We start from the raw sequence: 20,041 nt of genomic DNA on the forward strand, positions 1-20,041 counted from the left end.
GCAAGCAATTTATTCAGAAGAAAGCAAGCTTTTGGCAGAGAAAATAAACTTCTCCCAGTGAATCAAAGGGATTTTCATCAGATCCCATAGGGTGCATTTGCACAAAGCCCTCACGCCATCTCTGAAAGAGGAGACATTACACACACTCCACAAGAAAGCCACAAGCCTCAGGGCTCCTATATCTCTTCAGCTAATTATCATGCTTTCGTCCAGGCTGCGGTGTGTGTGTGCATGTGCAAAGCCAAGCTCCATAAAAGTAGGATTGGATTGTCTTGTAGGTTCTATTTGGCCATTTTGTTTGCCCTTGGAGTTTGAATAGTGTGCACTCTGGCTCCACTGGTCCGGGAACCCCAAGAATCACTGGGAACATAGGAAAGAATCTTAGGAAAGGGCTGTGGCTCAGTGGCACAGCATCTGCTTCCATGCAGAAGGTCCAGCTTTCAGCTTTAATCATCTCCATGTATGGCTGGGAGAGAGTCCCTGCCTGTAACCCTGGAGAGGCACTACCAATCAGTGCAGACAGTAGTGAGCTACATGGACCACAGGTATAAGGCAGCTTCCTTTGTTCCATATTGAATGAGGCTATTGGTCACTAGCAGCAGCTTTCCAGAGTTTCAGGCAGGAGGCACTGCCAGATCCACTTGAACACGATGGCTAGGTTGCTTGTGGTGGTAAACTCAGGTTCACACTCCAACAAGAGAATATCAGGTAGTTCCTGCTGTGAAAGGACTGGTGGTCTTTAAGTAGGTAGAACTGGTTCAAAAGATGGAAAATACTATGTTAAAGCTAAAATGAAAAGAAAGAGGTAAATTGACTAAGTAAATTTTATGTGAAAATAGTTTTGGAAAAGTGCTGCAATGGATTATATGGAAACTCAGCTAGGGGGATTCGAGGAAGTCATTTAACAATGTTAACACAAATGGAATTATTATAGTTAGGATAAATGTTTGTTTGTTTGTTTGTTTGATGTTTTCTGTTTGATATAAAATTGGAAAATCAATAAAAAAAATGGAAAAAAAGAACTGGTTCAAAAGATGGACCAGTGTGTCTAACTGAACACAAGGTAGCTCTTTATAACCATAGAATCCCCCTTGCCATCTGCACAAACATTGGAATATAATTTATTTTCATAAGAAAACACCACTTCTTATCTTGATCAGCTAATGATAGTTTCCTTTCACTTTGGGTTTTGAATGCTCATAAATTTGTTTAAAAATGTTCATGTTACTGAATGGCTTTGGGACTCTGCTTGCTGAAATGAATAGTGATGTAATTGGGGATGTTTTACTACTTTGCCTGAGCAGTGCAAATACACCCATCCCACTTGCACTGGAGTTGCATCCTGCATTGCAGTTCCTGCCCCGGACAGGTTGGATTGGAGAACCTTCAAGGTCCCTATGACTGTTAGACAGAAGGCTCAGCCACGCTTCCATTTGGTCTGCGACTTCTAGGCATGGGTCCCTCTTTACTGGTAAATCAAAGCAAACATCAGTTGGGTTTTCTGCAGATTGACGTTTGTTCTGATTCAGCAGTAAACAATGGGTTTTGCTGGGGAAATCAGTGGGACAAAAGAAAAATCTCTCAGACCCATGCCTAGAAGTCACAGATCAAATGGAAGAAATTGCAGGATAAGTGTGGATGACCCCAGAGAGCACAGCATAGCACCAAACAACTATATTACAGACACACCCACCCACTCCACACAAACACACTTCTATGCATGCTTTCTTTTGGTTAATAAGAAGTCCTTCATCTGTTAATTAACATGCACAAATTAATAGCTACTAGTCTCACTACAGGGATGCAGGTGGCACTGGGGTCTAAACCACTGAGCCTAGGGCTTGCTGATCGGAAGGTCAGCAGTTTGAATCCCCGCCATGGGGTGAGCTCCCATTGCTCAGTCCCTGCTCCTGCCAACCTAGCAGTAGTGCAAGTAGATAAATAGGTTCTGCTCCGGCGGGAAGGTAAACGGCGTTTCCGTGTACTGCTCTGGTTTCACCAGAAGTGGCTTAGTCATGCTGGCCACATGATCCGGAAAAATTGTCTGTGGACAAACGTCGGCTCCCTCGGCCAGTAAAGCGAGATGAATGCTGCAACCCCAGAGTCGTCTGCGACTGGACTTAACGGTCAGGGGTCCCTTTACCTTTTTTCTTTTTTTAGTCTCACTACACTGTAAAGAGCATTAAGGATGCCAGATTTCTCTCACAGATAGTTATTTCATAGGCACACAGAATATAACCATCTGATGAGTGTGCAATGGATCTCTTCAAATACATAATAATAGACATGCTAAGACTGCCATGTCACAATTGCATAGGCATACCAAGAAAGTGTCAGGAGAATGTTCACTTGGCCATAATTCACTTGGCTCTGTGCCCAAGATTGGCAGCAGGGTATGATGTGATTCCTTGTGTTGTCAGTTCAGGAGCAGAACAAGGGGTAGAAGCCAAGTGCCTTGCTATGTGTGAGGAAACCATTTATAGCAGAGGCGGCCAACTCCCAAGAGACTGCGATCAACTCACAAAATTGAAAACTGGCAGTGATCTACCCCTTTGGGGGGAGTTAAAGTCTAAGCTGTTGCCCATTTTTAGGGAGAAAGGGGAACAGACACTCGCCAACAGATCGTTGGGGAAATGAACAGCCTCACTGAGTAAGCTCTGTCTTCTGTTCTGCAGAACGTGCAAGAATGGAGGGTGGGGCGAGGGGGCGGACTCGATTCTATTTTACCAATGCTAAGGAGAGGGACCCAGAGATCGACTGTGATTGACCAAAACATCCCGGGCATCTACCAGTAGATTGTGAGCGACCTGTTGGATATCCCTGATTTATAGCATAGCATGGGCAGCAGGAGTGGGGTGGCTTTAGGGACAGTTCCATAGAATTCTGAGATTTTGTGGGAACTTAGAGGTTCCTTGTTTATGTAATTTTATTGATGCATTTTAAAAACATATATACATCATAGAATGTTCATCATTACCTCTCACCCTCAGACTTCCCAGTCCATCTCTCCATGACATTCTAGGTAATCTTTTGTCAGCTGCATATTCTATTATTCCACCCATTTTCATCTCAAATATTCCTTTATTTAATGTTTGCTGCTCATATGTTCATTCCTACTTGTAGGTTAAGTTGACTATCACTGTATGCCATTTTCAGCAGTTTGGTGGGTGTCAAGTACCACCGGTACAGCATATTTTGTAAATTTTCCTTAATAAGGTAGCAGGCAGAGAGATTCAGTTTCCCCCCACAGTTTGTCCCACACTGACATTTCTATTTTATAACCTATATCTATAGCCCATTTAATCATTGTCGCCTTCACCATTTCCTCTTTAGTCTCCCACCCCTATAACAGTTTATAAATATTATAAATTAGTTTATCATCCTTTTTTCAAATTCTGAACACGTTTCCCCAAAACCCTTTTCTTTATCTCTTTTAAATAACTCATTCACCTGGAGGTACTGAAACCAAGCTATAGGATAATCTGATACCTCTTCTCTTTTTTCAGATAAACCCTTCCCTCTTTAAACTCTGTAAAATCATTGTAAGTAGCCCATCGGTTTTCCATATTCAACCTTGGGGTTTTTTGTCTCTGAGTTCTTTATGTCTCTGCCAGACAGCGCATATGCTTCTTCTCATAGCATGATTTTGAAATCCTTTGTGTACACTTGCTTTGTCATAACGCAAATAGGTATGCCATCCAAAGCATAGTATCTAAAATATTGGTATCTCTTAGCTCCATCCATTCTTTCATCTAGCAAAGGCATGCTGCCTCATAGTAAAGTCTAAGATCAGGTAGGGCAAATCTCCATCTTTCTCCTGCGTCTGTCAGGTTTTTGTATTTTATGCAGGATTTCCCCCCATGAAATGAAGTTTGTTACATCTTTTCCCCACTGTTTAAAACAGTTTGGACTATTTATTGTCAGGTGAGATGTGCAAGGGTGAACATCACCCTCCCTCACACACAGCAGCCCCTCGAGTCAGGCTTGACCTGGAGATGGAGCAGCCATGGCTGGGCATCTTGCACACTGCAGCCACTCTCCACTGCAGCGGAGCTTCATGCGGTGCAGCCCAGTTGAGGAGAGCGGTGGCAGCTCTCTGCTGCCAACTCTCCACTCTGAGGAAGGTGCCTTGGCCAGAGCCAGGAGCAGATGGGAGCCTGTTGGTGGGGAGCCCTGGTCATGCTCCTCCAGAAAATGTGCTTGGTGGATGGTGGGCTGAGTGGGTCTGGCCAGGTTGGGAGGGCATAATGTGTGTGACGTCATGCACTAACCTTTCCTCGATCATTTTGGTGGCCCATTTATGAATCTTTTCCAACTCCACAATATCATTTACAAAGTTGAGATGACCAGAACTGCACACTGTATTCAAAGAGTAGCCTCAGCACAGATTTGCATAAATCAGTCATGGACACTCCTTGGCTAAATCAGAATCTATGACTAAGAGCTACATACTAGATTAATTTAATATTCCAAGGCCTTTTTGGGGTCTTGGTTTCCCTCGGCAAGCCTCTCCTGATTACTTCTTTTGAAGGGAAGTTCACTGTCATGGTGCCGCTGGCTTGCAGCTTCTGCCCAATAAAATGTGGGTTGTGGGACCCATATCCTGTTCCATGGAAAACATTAGAAGACATGGAATTATGGTTTATAAGTGAATGCCAACTAGGAAAAAGGGGTTCTGATGCTCTTGGTAACTAACAAATGCCTTGTGCTGTGGCCACTGGCTTAGAATTGCATTCTTTGCTCCTCCTTTCCTAATATAACATATATAAAAGTATGTAATCCTTTCAGTGAACATAAAAAGGGTCGTGCTGGATCAGGCCAAATGCTCATCTAGGGCAGCATCCTGTTCTCATAGTGGCCAACCTGATGCCCCAATGCAAAGCTTTTTTAAAAAGAAGATTAGATTAATTTGTTGATTATAATGGCTCCTAGCCAGGATGCATATATTTTACCTCCACATCTCTAAATGCCAGTTGCTGGGTATTGTAAGTGGGGAGGGAGCTGTAGCACTCAAGTCCTGCTTGCAGGCTTCCTGGGAGCATCTGGTTGGCCACTTTGAGAACAGGATGCTGGTCTAGATGGACACTTTAAAAACATAAATAAAAAGAAACTAAGAATGCTACCTTCCATGGAGACAATATTGGAGAAAGGGAATTGCAGTCTGGAGAAGGCAAGCTGAGAGGACGAAGTAGGAAGTAAAACCACAAGGTTCCTGCCTTTGAAACCTATCCTAACAATATCCAGATAAGTTCCAATAGGCAAGAGGGGAAGACTCAAAAACAGCACTTGTAGACCTTAGAACAGTCCAAGCAGCCATTGGAAGGCACAGCACATAGAATGATTCTTACCCCTCCCCAGAGGAGGAGGAGACACGTGGAGGTGGCAGGTGACTCCCTACTGAGGGGAAGAGAGGCAGCAGTGTGTGGAGGAAACAGGGTGTCCCAGGAGATGTGCTGTCTTCCAGGTGCAAAGATTGACGATGTGGCAGAAAATTTGCCAAGTGTTATCAAGCCCACTGAGCACTACCACTTCCTTCAGATTCGTGTGGGTACAAATGATACTGCCCCACACAGCCTTTAACAGTCCCTGCAGCAAGGGACTATGAGACTCTGGGCATGGAGCTGAAGAGCCTTGGGTGGTGGTCTTTTCATCACTCCTTCCTGTTGAAGGTCATGGCCCAGGAAGAGAGAGGGGCTGTGTTGTGAGGCACCTACTGCGTGTCCCGAACCCCACTTGCCAATGCTATAAAGGCATCCAGGAGGACAAGGAGCACAACTTTGAGGCAGTGTGGCATGACAAAAGCCACCTGAACAAATATTAGCCCCTCAATAAACAAACCAAGGTGTTTATCCCCTGAGTACTGCTGGAATTATAAAACTGCCATCCCCAGCGATATAAGAAATGTCATTATGCCAAAAGAATATGAAGAAGTTAGAAGTAACTTATGACTCCGCAGCCCTCCTAAAATCACACCAGCAGCGGTCAATGAGCTGTTTTGGTCACAGAACCATTTGAGCATTTCAACTCTCGTCCTCTGCAGGAAGGAGTATTCCACATTTGGAATATTGTACAGTGCACAGTCCTGGCCTCTCTACATCAAAACAGGTCTTTGAGACCTGGAAAAGGTGGAGAAAAGAAATCTTACACCTGTTAAGCTCACCTGTTTCTATAATTCAGTGAGATAGGGGTTACAACAGCAACAAAGATCATCATTCATCTAAGGAACAATTGCTATTTCAGGCTCTCACACAAGAGCAGAATCTAACCAAACTGCTTTTGGTTCTGGATCAATGTGGATCATTTATGGATATTTACTTATTTATCTACTGCTTTTCCACCCAAACTGATGTTTTGTGTTGTTGCTCCCTGGAAATTCCTGGTTCATAAGCTGCTTTGGACAAGTGCAATGTACATTGTTCTACAAAATGCAATGTAGATGGACAGTAGTACCAAAAATAAATATGTGATTTTGAAGGAGTCTCAGAATTCATTGGCACATCTAGTGAAAGATAAATCCAAGACTAAGTCCCACTGAAGGCCATTGAATGGGCCTTAGTCATGGCTTATCTAAGCCCCATGGGGGGTACTGGGACCTTGACCAACTGGGGTGGCTTTTTAAGGGAATCTGCCTTTCTCCCTTTTCTCTTGCTGTCTATCACAGCATCCACTTGCATGTATGTTATCGTCTCTCAAGTTGTCCAAAGATTTCATCCATTCCCCAGCTATAAATCCTTAACTTCTCAGCTGGCTTCTCTGTCAGCTTCATGGGACAATGAAGCAGAACAGGTGAACATCTAGATGGCACAGTTTCCTACCTGCCATGTTGATGAGAATGCTGGCACAAAAAACACAATTATCTAATCTGAGAGCACGTCTCACACTGCTTACTGAACGACATCCAGTAATAAGTGGGCAACGGAATCGCGATGGTGCAAAGTTGTTTCTTGCTGTCTCTATGGTAACCCTGCAGAATGTGAGGAAGGGGCTAGGAGAATATTAGAATCAGAATCAGATGATGTCATCATGGAAGATGGAAGAGCAGCCCAGGGGTGAGAAAAGGGTGATCACTTCACCCTTCCTGGTTGACCATTCATCTTCACAAATACTCCCTACACATTTTTAAACATAGTCATTGAATTTTCCTTTGGAGTTTGTTACTATCTTCCATGGAGATGATGTTGGAGAAAGAGAATTGCACTCTAGAGATGGCCAGCTGAGAGGAATTTGTAGGAAGTACTCAAACCGTACGTTTCCTGCCTTTGTAACTTATCACACGATATCAAAATAAGCTCCAATAGACAAGTGGGGAAGACTCAAGAGCAGCAGGTGCAGACCTTAGAGCACTCCAAGCAGGCTTTGGAAGGCACAGTGCATCAAATGATTCCGGCCCCTAACAGAGGAGATGAGTGGTGGTGATAGGTGACTTTCTACTGAGGAGAACAGTGGCAGCAATGTGCAGAGTAAACAAGATTTCCTGGTAGGTATGCTGTCTTCTAGGTGCAAAGATTCATGATGTGACAGAGAAGTTGCCAAGTCTTATAAAGTCCACTAACCACTATCCCTTCCTTCTGATTCATCTGGATACAAATAATACTACCACACACAGCCTGGGACTTTGGACAGGAAGCTAAAGAGCCTTGGGGCATATGTTGTGTTTTTATCACTCCTTCCTGTTTAAGGTCATGGCCAAAGAAGAGAGAGGAAAATAATTGAGGTAAACCACTGGATGTAAAGGTGGTGTCGTCAGGAAGGGTTTAGCTTCTTGGATCATGGTCTCCACTTCTTTGAGGCAAGGGTTGGGCTGCATCTCACAGTGTGTTTTCTAAGAGACTTGTGAACCTAAAGAGCTTTAAACAAGATCATGAAGGGAGGGAGACTACAGATGACAGAAGAAGTGAAGTGGTGCTCCAGAACCTACTTATGGCCAAGAAACTAGAAGCAGCTAGAGAGAACGACTCATGGTTTCAGTTATCTCTACACAAATGCACAGAGTATGGGAAACAAGCAAGACAAATTGGAGCTTTTAATACAGAATGGCAAATATGACCTGACAGGCATTACCGAAACCTGGTAGGATGAGACCAATGACTAGCATATAGAAATAGATGGGTAGAACCTGTTCAAAAGGAATAGACCAAACAGGGAAGGATGAGGAGTAGCATTATACGTAAAGGAAGTACACTTGTGAAGCAATCCATGAACTGGATCACAGAAAGCAGATTAAGAGTATATTGGTAAAAATTGTAGGAGAAACAACAGAGACCTTACTATGGGTGTCTGCTCTTAACCAGAAAGCCAGACTGAAGACTTGAATGATGCTTTCCTAGAACAGATTACCAAACCCTCAAAACGTAGAGATCTAATAGTCATAGGAGACTTCAACTTCTCTGATATCTGTTGGAACTCAAACTCTTCCAAGAATGCAAGGTCCAAAAATTACTCATAATTTCATTACCCAGAAAGTGGAAGAAACAACAAGGGGATTAACCAGTGCTTTTTTTTTTTCTTAAAAAATGTTTAGGGGTACTCTCAGTTTCCTACTCATATTGAAATACTAGGCCAAACTTAAATTCACAAAATATTTAGGGGTATACGTACCCCTGCATCCCCCCAGAAAAAAAGCACTGGCATTAACTGTCTTGAACCTGATCCTCTCCAATGGGGGGGGGGATTGATATGAGTGCAAGGACTCAGAAATTTGGGAGGAATTGATCATGTCCTTCTGCAAGGGAAAGCTGAGTGTAATCGGACATACATTCTGGACTTTAAGAAGGCTGAAGGAGCTACTAGGTGTGAAGATCCCATGGTCAGAAATACTCAAAGAGGAGTCCAAGATGGATGGGAATTTCTTAAAGGAGAAATATTGAAGGCCCAAATGCAGACCATTCAAACAAGAAAGAAAAATCCGAGACCCATAAGGAAACCAGTGTGACTGCATAAGGAGCTTACAGATTAGCTGTGGGTGTATGAGAAATGGAAGAAAGAGGAAATCACAAAGGAGGAGTTTACAGGGGTAGCCAACATTTGCAGGGTGAAGGTCAGGCTGGCTAAAGCTCAGAATGAGCTCAGGCTTGCAAGAGGTTAAACTATAGAAAAGGTTTCTTTGGCTATGTATGATGTAAGAGGAAGAACAAGCAAGTGGTAGGTCCTCTGCATGGAGTAGGTGGAACCACTAAACACTTTGCCTGTCTTCACCCAAAAAGAAAGTGATGCCCAGCCTGGTGATAACAGAATAAATGATGTAAGGAGGGAGCTGCAGCCCTAGATAGGAAAAGAGGTAGTAAAGGAACACCTAGTTAATTTATTTTTTATATAAATTTTATTTATAATTTTTATTGTTAAGAGTTTTTCACATTAACATACACCAAATACAATACATTAAGCACTGTCAAGTCTGCAGGCATGAACGAGAGTTTTCCGATAAGAATTAATGAGCCTCCAGCAGCTTTATAGACCATTTATTTATAATAACACAGAGAGAGCAGCATCGAGCAAACTTCTCTTAAGGCATCAGTTGCCTAAATCTCCTCCCATTCTGCAGCATGAAGCATGCCAGTTCCCCGTCCTCCTGCCCCTGTGCTTCCATTGCTCCTTAACCCTTTCCTGCCTTCTAGTCCAAAGGGAGGGAGGAGCATCACCGCAGCTCTCAATGGAAGAGACTTCCAAATGGTCCCGACCTCCTGGTTGCCTAGCAACATTATCAGGACTGCCTATTTCCTCCAACTGAGAGGCTTCTGAATCTACTATTCTCACTGTTATTGAGAACATTGAAAGAAGGGGTGGCAATTATCCTCTTTCTCCTCTGTTAAAGGCTGCTCTGTCTGGGACTGTCATCCTTCCTGGTCAGTCGGACCAGTCTCTGGCATCCAACACTGGCCAGCCCCTGACAAGCATCAACTTCCCTTACCACCTTTCATGGCCGAAGTAAGCCCTGAACTTCATAATCGATCAGATGCCATTCAAAATGACATTTGAATGACAATGCACATCAACTTTGGAGGGGCCTGGCCCCTTAAATATTTTATGAGGGGGGGTGAAGACCCCAGAGACCCTAAGAGTTGGCTCCTATGAACAGAAATATAGTGTCCAGATCAAGGAAAGTAATAGGATTCTATTCTGCCTTGGTCAGACTACACCTGGAATACTGTGTCGGATTCTGGACACCACAGTTTAAGCAGGTTCTTGACAAGCTGGAATTGTGCAGAGAAGGGCAACCAAGATGATCAAGGGTCCGGAAATCAAGCATTATGAGGAACACTTGAAGGAGCTGGGTATGTTTAGCCTAGAAAAGAGTGGCACTTGCTTCTAAATAGACATCATGGGATGATGCTGATAGAGAGGATATCATGAGAGTTGAAGAAAGAGACAAAGGAAGCTGATCACAGGCTGAGATGCTCTTTCTGTAACGATTTTGGCACAACAGTAAAATTGTCCAATCAGTTAACCTCTAATTGAAAACATGTGGGAGAGGGAAGATGTGCAGAATTAGCCATCTGGAAAATGGAACAATGTTCAATCATGTGAGGAAGAGCCTCTGCCGCTACATTGCCTCTGAAAGTACAAGAACTGTGGAAACTAGCGCACACAAAACATGCCAAGATTACTGTCTTCAGTTGAATGCAAATCTTTAGATTGCCAACATGATTCAGCTCAAAATACGGAAACTTTGCTTTACTGCTGTCCTCTGGAAAGAAAGATTGATTGATGCCAGCTTTGCAGTACACATGGGGATTATTGTATATGACAGCCTGCTGAAAGCACTGATCCATATCCATTTAAAATGGATAAATAAATAAATTGAGGCACAGACAAATACTCTACTGATTTTCAGGCCTCATCAGATGGAATAATGAAGAAAGGGTCTGAAGTCCTATATTGATAGCCAATGGCCTTCTGATACCAAGAAAAATGGTTCCCTGAGAATTTGCATCTCAAGAAGGGGTAACCTTCCTCTGTTTGAATGGAAACAAGGACTTAAACAAGGGCCTTTCAAAAAACAAAATTGGAACACTGCTCTAATGCAAGCAAATGTCTGTTTTCCTCTCCTTTCTCAGTAAGAGGAAATCATGGAACTGGCTGCTGAAATAGTTTCCCAGAGAAAGGGGGAAAGCTGAGGCATTTATCTTCTTGAGTACGTTTCCAGGAGGAGTGAGAATCAGTGCCTGATTTACAGCTGTCCCAGAACAATCTGTGCCAATATCCTCAGGCAGCCAGCACAGTATGGCAAAAATGCTGCAGTTTCCCAGAGCCAGCTACCAATCTGTCTATTCTCTCTCTCTCTCTCTCTCTCTGTCTCTTTCTCTCTCTCTCTCTAATGTATACTGGAGGTTGCCTGTATAAACTGTTTCCATTCCCAGCCATTTGGATTTCTTTTTCTTTCTTCTTTCAGTTTTGGGGAGTCCCATGAGCCAGTAAGCCAAATGGTCAGGGATGATGGGAGTTGCAGTCCAAAACACCAGGAGGTCACCCTGTTTGAAAAGGCTGTTTGGAAGGGTATCATTAATGACATGGAGCAACTCAAGTAACAACAGTGATGCCAAGCAAAACAAGGGACCACCTTCATTTCCTGATTGGAAGCCATCTCTAACATTCTGGTGATCAAGCTGCACTGAAATTGTGAAGGAATGGAACTTCCAGCCATTATTGTGTTTAGTTTTTGGAATTGGGACCTGAGCTTGAAATGCTTGCTTTTGTTTTAAAGGTTCTCCTGCATAGGCTCACAGGAAGGTTAAAATAATTAGAGGTTGTTTTCCTCAGGAAGCTCTGCGCAGGTAGATCAAAAGCTTAAAAGGGCATGTATTGCTCAATAAGTTTTGCACAGGGGAATTAAAAGTACAGTGGCTCAGTCAGTAGAGCATGAGACTCTTTAATCCCAAGGTTGTGGTTTGAGTCCAACATTGGGCAAAAGATACCTGCATTGTAGAGTGTTGGACTAGATGAGCCTCATGGTTTCTTCCAACTACAGTTGTATGATTCTATGATATCCAAGGAACCTGCTAATGAAGAATGGACCCTACTCTCCTTCTAACCTGCTAAAATGTTAAGAAGCGGCATGGAAGTCTTGTTAGCTGTGGATTCAGAGAGTGCTGGAGCCAAGGACAACAGGAGAGAAAGGGGACTGAAAACACTTGAACTGCAGCACTAGGAAATGTTGAGAGAGGCACTAGCAGAAGCCCAGAAACTGAAATGGTATAAATTCATTAGGAAACCAATGTGTTGTTGTTTAGTTGTTTAGTCGTGTCCGACTCTTCGTGACCCCCTGGACCAGAGCACGCCAGGCACTCCTGTCTTCCACTGCCTCCCACAGTTTGGTCAAACTCATTTTAGCTTAGCTTAGAGAACACTGTCCAACCATCTCGTCCTCTGTCGTCCCCTTCTCCTTCTGCCCTCCATCTTTCCCAACATCAGGGTCTTTTCCAGGGAGTCTTCTCTTCTCATGAGGTGGCCAAAGTATTGGAGCCCCTTCATGGATCACTGCCTTGCCGTGGTGAAGGGGCTTGAATAACTCAGAGAAGCTATGAGCTATGCCATGCAGGGCCACCCAAGATGGACAGGTCATAGGGAGAGTTTTGACCAAACATGATCCACCTGGAGCAGGAACCAGCAAGCCACTCCAGTATCCCTGCCAAGAAAACTCCATGGGCAAAGACAACAGGAAACCAATGTACAATAGGTATAACTGGAGAGGTTTATTTAATTTTTATTTGCTTTTAATGGTAATTTCTTAAACTGGATATTTAAAAAAATAAAAATCCCCAAAAACTGTTTTAACTTGTTGGCTTTCTAAGCACTAAAAGCATTATTTGCTTCAGGGAAAATTGTGTCTGTGACCTTATTGTTCACCCCATCTAAATGCAGTACCACTATATTCAGTATAGGGCAGGGGTCAGCAACCTAAGGCTCATGGGCTGGAAGTGGCCCATGGAGACCATTTAACTGGCCCATCAGCCACCCCCAAACCGAGCCATCCGTTTGGAGAGTCCCGGTGCAGCGTGGTGCAGGGACTCTCTTCTGCAGCTCCAGAAATCGCTTCTGCACATGCCCAGATGCTGAAAATTGCTTATGCACAGGCATGATTTTTGGCATCTGTACATGCACAGAAGCGATTTCCGGCACCATGGACATGCGCAGACATGATTTCTGGCATCGTGCTGCGCTGGTTTGGCCCACGGAGGATCTCCACGGGAGTGATCCCGCCCATGCCCGGTAAGCCTTGCCGACCCCTGGTATAGGGAGTAGAGTAGACTGAACAAGTTAAGGTTCAGAAAGTTGAAGGGCTAAAGAAGAAAAAAAGATTCACTTGGTGGAAGTGGTGAATTCAAGATGGAGGGATCCGTCATTGGCTGGTTTGGTTTGCCGTTCAACCTTTTCACAGTACAGGTTACTGGTCATATAATCACAGTTTATTGAACTGAAGTTATCAATGGCATAGAATTTCACATGTGGAGAGATTGGAATGGTTTGTAGGTTCTGTAAGGGATATGAAAGTTGTCAGTTTGGCTGGGATAAAGATATCACAGCATCAAACTGAGGGAGAAAGCATCAGATCTTGGCAAGACAGGACCCAGAAACAAGGAAGTTGAAGGAAGTGTGAGACTTATAGGGGGAAGATAGAAAGTGGAACAAGAAAAAGGGCATAAGAGAGAACTGAAACAAAAGAAGAGCATAACCAGAGTTAAAGCTCTTGTTCTTGATAAACAGATGACTAAATTTCTTTGTATCAAGCGTATTTTGTGTGTTAACTTTCCTGATTTTCCAATTGCTCAAATGTTTGTGAACAAAGTTTGTATAGAAAAATTGTCCACAGATTTCCACCATTGAATAACAATTTGATGAGCAGCAACTAAAAGAAATAACAGTAAGTTGTTGGATGCAATGTCTGTTTCACAAAACAAGGAAAGTAAAAATACAGGTATGTAATACGGTTTTCTCAGTAATTTTAAGTAATTATTGATAAACTAAGCTCTAGAATTTCTGCACCAGCGCAATCCCACCAAAGGTGGAAAAAAGTATGTCCGCATAATATTGCACCCTCTCCAGAAGTAACAACTGACAGAAAATATAATTGGGTCAAGGTTCTATATAGAGCAACATTTTGAGGGACACTTCACAGATAATTGCCAAAAAGGGTTTAAGGGTTTTCTAATCTCATCTTTTGTTCCCCATCCCTATTCTGCAGGGTTTAATATCCCAGACAATTTAGATTATGGAGGGTGCAATCCTATATTCCAAGTCAGTCCCTTTGAATTCTATTTGGCTTATATCTGAGTAAATATGAACAGGATTTCACTGTACATGCAGTGAACATTGCTGATGAAATTGTCAGAGGAAACATCACCACCATCACCATCTAGATTGATCCTCGACTAATGAAATCAACAGGAGAGAAATGCCATATTCTGTTGGCTGCATTATTTTCAAATAAGAGAGGTTTACAACTTGGATAGGAAAATAGGTTTCCAGGTGGAAAAGTCAAAACTGGAAACTGAATTGTTAGAACCCAAAACTAAAACACTCTCAAGAATGTATAACTTGCTGCTAAAATGGAATACGCAGGATGAGACAGTTAAATCTGCCATGATTAAATGGGCACAAGATGTTGGTCATAACATTATGTTTGCTGACTGGGAACAGTTGTGGACCACAGGTATGAAATTTACGGCATGTAATGCCCTAAGAGAGAATATTATGAAAATGATATACAGGTGGTACATGACACCAGTCAAGCTTGCAAAAATCTATCATTTGCCCGATAATAAATGTTGGAAGTGTAAGGAAAATGAAGGAACATTCTTTCACCTTTGGTGGACGTGCCCAAAGATTAAGGCTTTCTGGGAGATGATCTATAACGAAATGAAAAAAATATTTAAATATACATTCCTTAAGAAGCCAGAGGCCTTTCTCTTGGGCATGGTCGGCCAATTGGTGCCAAAGAAGGACAGAACTTTCTTTATGTATGGAACAACAGCAGCAAGAATTCTCATCGCAAAGTATTGGAAGACACAAGAGCTACCCACTCTGGAAGAGTGGCAGATGAAGCTGATGAACTATATGGAACTGGCAGAAATGACTGGCAGAATCCGAGACCTGGGAGAAGAGTTGGTGGAAGAAGACTGGAAGAAATTTAAAGACTATCTTCAGAAATACTGTAAAATTAATGAATGTTAAAATTATGCTTGGATTGGTAATAAGTGGTAACTAGTGACAAAAGTTAATAAGATCATGTAAAAAAATGTATTGATAAATGGTTGAAAATATCGAAGTATAATATGTTATGGTATAAAGTTAAAATATTTGAAAAAGGGGAAGAATTTGCTGAATTAAGTATGCAAATGGGAACACAAAAGGGGGAGGTGTGAGGAGGTCAAGGACATAAGCATATGAAATTGAGGATACTGAGAAAAATGGATCTGTTTTATTATTATTATTTTATCAAATTTCTTTTTTTTCTTAACTAGCTGTTTTTTGTGTTTCTTTTGTGTTTTCTTTTTTGTAATGTTTATTTTTATCTGTGGATTTTTTTATTCTGTGAATTTTTATTTTTCTCTTTTGTAAAACTCCAATAAAAATTTATTAAAAAAAAAAAAGAAATGCCATATTCTGAAGGGAAAGTTTACTTCACCCAGTGCTCCACGATCAAGATCACAGAGGCAAAGTGTGGGGATTCTGCCCAACCTGCAGAGCCATTAGTTATATATATAAAAGGCTGGGAGTGGGAGTCACGTTGCAAGGAGGAGTAAAAGGGAAAAAAAGTGGTCAAGTGAGAGGTGGATGCTTGGCAGGTTTGGAGGACAAGTGTTTTCAACAGGCCACGCAGGTCAGAGCTATGCCAGGATTCCCAAGAAAAGAGGGAGTAGCTGCAGAGACTGGAATTTGGCCTTTGACAGAAAATGGGAGTTCCAGATAGCTTGTGTTCTCAGCCATCTTTACAGCATGTTGAATCGTGTTTGGCTTTTTGATTGGAAGACCGGCTTAAATTATATATATCTAATATTTAATATGCATTCTCTTTGCACTCAGAACAGTTGAAATATTTATAAACATTCCATAACGCCTCAGTAACCAAGCCAATGGCTACAAAGTACTAATGTATAGCCAACTGAAGCTAAAGCCTGCAGAGGTTCTAAAGACTGCAGGATCTGTTAATCTCACCTCCCCCTAACAACAGCAACAGCAGCAGCAGGACTCCCATTTATGTGATTGGGGTAGGATGCAACCTCTCAAGCTATGTCCCCTTCCTCATTAAAAATTTATATGTTTCATCCTTTATTTGCTACCCTTGTCACCTTTCTGTGAACAGAATGGTGCTCTGGGTTTGGCATCGCAATAGATGGTGGCTTTGCTTATCTCATTATTCCAGAATGCTGCATGCTACATTATTTTCTGCCAAACCCAGGTTTGAAAACTTGTGGTCTGGCCACCTTTGTACAGGAAGTGGCAGCAAAACAGCCTGTGGGTTTTCCTTTGTGGTGTTTGTGGTTCAATTTCTCACACAACAAACAGCTCCTAAATGTTTCACTCTTTTGGATGAAGTCATTTTCTGCCTGCTCTGTGGAGCAAGTTTGGCTAAATTATTCTTGTCGGTGACCATGGGAGGTCATTTGATATTGAAGTGTTACATTTATATCCCACCTTTCCTCCACAAGTAGGATTGTGAGGTAGGATTGGCTGAGATACCATGGCTGTCCCAGGTCACCTAGTGAGTTTTATTAGATCCTAGTCCAGTACTCTAACCTACTTATGATAATTTCAAGGACAGATTTCTGTAATGTGTTGTATGTGGGGCTGCCTCTGATTACAGTCATACCTTGGTTGTCGAACGCTCAGGAACTCGGACGTTTTGGCTCCCGGACACCGCAAATCCAGAAGTGATTGTTCTGGTTTGCAAGCATTATTTTGGAACCCAAATGTTCGACCGGGCTTCCACGGCTTCTGATTGGCTGCAGGAGCAATTTGGGTTTTGAACGTTTTGGAAGTCGAACTGTATGGTTGAGAAACTTCAGCTGGTGCAGATTCAATGAGTAGGTGGCTGACTGGCACAAGATATTGCACCAATCCTGGTCCGACTGCAATGGCTGCCAAGCACTTTCTGGGCCCAATTCAAAGTGCTGGTTTAGCCCTATACAGTGGTACCTCGGGTTAAGTACTTAATTCGTTCCGGTGGTCCGTTCTTAACCTGAAACTGTTCTTAGTCTGAAGCACCACTTTAGCTAATGGGGCCTCCTGCTGCCACCGGAGCATGATTTCTGTTCTCCTCCTGAAGCAAAGTTCTTAACCTGAGGTACTATTTCTGAGTTAGCGGAGTCTGTAACCTGAAGCGCATGTAACCTGAAGCGTATGTAACCCGAGGTACCACTGTAAAGTCTTACAAGGCTCAAGACCACAATACCTCAGGGACCTTCTTCCATATGAATCTTCCTGAGGCCTTCAGATGATGTGTGCCTCTGCTATGAATGGTCCAGAGCAGGGGTTGGTAAAGTTTTTGTGGCTTGGGCCGGTTCACAGTCCCACAGATGCCACGGTGGGCCAGAGTGTGTGTTTTTTATGTGTGTACACGCACACACGCATGCACAAATGCTATTTCCGGTGCTCTTTCTGGCGCTGAGGAGGACCTTCCTGCAGCCAATGGGAAACCGGCCAGCGTCATGGAAGGCGGTCCCCGCTCTGTTCCATGCTGGTTTAGCGCAGCGCACGGGAGCCGACCGAGCAGGAGGTGGGGGGCGCTGAGCGGGCAGTAGAGGTCCATGGGACAATTTAACAACCCCCATGGGCTGCTTGTGGCCCATGGGCCTTAGGATGCTGACCCCTGGTCCAGAGGGTAGCAACAGAAGAATGGGCCTTTTCTGTGGTGGCTCCCCTTTTGTGGAATGCTCTCCTGAGAGAGGTTCAACTTGTACCTTCAGTACATATCTTTAGGCACCAGGCAGAAACATTCCTCTTCTCCTAGGTCTTTCTTTTTAATTGTGGGGGTATTGTTTCTGTTTGTTACTATGTTAAAGATTTGTGTGTTTTTATATTGTAAACTGCCCCGTGATCCTCAGGTGAATGGCAGTATATAAATTTTATTAATAATATTAAGCATAATGATATTTAACATTTATATATCATCATTTTCCTACATGGCTTACAAAAAACAATTGAAAATGTACACAGAAATACACCAATAAAATAAAAAAGGTGGGCACATAATTTTTCGAAATATAGATAAAAGCAGTTTTAAAATAATGTATGCACATAACAAGAGCACATGTCTAGGTTCACTTGTCTAATCAAGAAAGGCCAAAGACACTGTCTCACACAGGTACACTAATCTGTCAAATGGTAGAAGAAGTGGGTTGGGTTGCGGAGCCCCAGTCTACAAAAGAACCATTAAAGTCTGTTCCATATAAAAATATCTTTGAATAAGTAACATCCTGACTCCTCCCTGGAAACTACTGTGACTGATTTACTGTTAGTGCTGGGCAACCCCCTTTTCCAACATGCAGCCTGTTTATTCTGGCAGCGGAAAGAGGCAATTGATTCCACATGAACACCGTTTTGGGTTCTCCTTTGAAGTAACCCTTGAAAGGCTGTTCCTTCACTAACAGGGCAGCAGCAAGCCATGTTACATTCAAAGCGAATTCATCCTAGTTGCCCTGTGGGAGTGGGTGACCTCAGACCCAAGCGCCAATGTAGTCCTCCAGTCCTTTCTGTCCAGCCCTGACACCACTCACTGACCCTGCTTTGCACTCCTTCAGGTCACTTCTCTCACCTGGATCACCCTACCCCAGAGACAGAAGGAGAGAAATAGCACGAACATGCATTGTTTTCCAAAACCTGAGCAAACCTATGGCAGCCACAGAAACCACATCCACAACTCTGGATATAACTTATCCTAGGCTTAATGTGATATAAGTGTACTGCAAGAACGCCAAGTGAATGTTTTTCTTACCTGAAGCTTTCGTCGTCGTCATCCCCCGCCCCATAATAGAACTTGGTCCATTCTGAATGCTGAAAGATTCAGGAAAGAAAAAAGAAACAACTTCAAAGAATAGTGAAAGTTGGAGGTTGGAGAATTCCAATGGAAATGGGAGATGAGCTTGCGTTCACTTACTGCATTGAACTGCAGGTGGTTTAATTAGATGACCCTTGCGGTCCCTTTTAGCTCTATAGTTCTATTATTCTGCACACGCGACATCACGTACGGACTGCACACGGGTGGCATCCCGTATGGACTACACATGCATGGCATATCTTGCAAAAGCACACGCGTGGCATCCCATATGATAATAATAATAATAATTTATTATTTGTACCCCGCCCATCTGGCTGGGTTTCCCCAGCCACTCTGGGCGGCTTCCATAGAAACCAAAAATACACTAAAATATCACAGATTAAAAACTTCCCTGAACACGTGTGCGCAGTTGGGCAGTATGCCGCGCCTGCGCAGTCCGTATGGGATGCTGCGTGTGCGCAGTCCACACAGGAATCTCCACGTACACAGTCCCTAAAATATCACAGATTAAAAACTTCCCTGAACAGCAATTCCACAGTATAATGCATGTATGCAGTCTGTGCAGGATTCTGCACGTACACAGTCTTAAAGAAATCACGAGCGTGCGCAGTCCGTACGGTATGCCACGCGTGCTGAGTCCGCAAGTGATGCCACGTGTATACACTCCATGGATGATGTCACGCTAGTGCAAATCCACGGTATAACGTGTGTGTGCAGTCCATACAGAATTCCACACGCACACCATCCTTATGAAATGGTGAGCGTGCGCAGTCCATACAGTTTTCCACTCGTGTTGAGTCCAAAATTGATGCCATGTGTGCACACTCCATGGATGATGTCGCGCTTGAGCAATTCCACAGTATAACACATGTGTGCAGTCCGTGCAGGATTCCGCACGCACACTGTCCTTATGAAATGACGAGCAGGCACAGTCCATACGGTAGGCAACGCGTGCTGAGTCCGAAAGTGATGCCATGTGTGCACACTCAATGGACGATGTTGCACCAGCGCAGTCCGTACGGGATGCTGCATGTGCGCTGTCTGTGC

General features: G+C 43.3%; 2 long non-coding RNA genes across 2 annotated transcripts in view; both read right to left on the reverse strand.

The window, feature by feature from the left end:
* Positions 1 to 20,041, reverse strand: part of LOC310754933 — a 242,066-nt gene that overhangs the window by 56,843 nt on the left and 165,182 nt on the right. The window lies entirely within an intron of this gene.
* On the reverse strand, positions 45 to 7,238 carry LOC310754956. Its single transcript, XR_014544106.1, has 2 exons — positions 6,816 to 7,238; positions 45 to 786 (listed from the first exon to the last, which is right to left on the reverse strand). It is a non-coding gene; the product is annotated as an uncharacterized lncRNA (long non-coding RNA).

This window comes from Podarcis filfolensis (genome assembly GCF_964270895.1).
Source record: "Podarcis filfolensis genome assembly, chromosome: Z".
NCBI lineage: Eukaryota > Metazoa > Chordata > Lepidosauria > Squamata > Lacertidae > Podarcis > Podarcis filfolensis.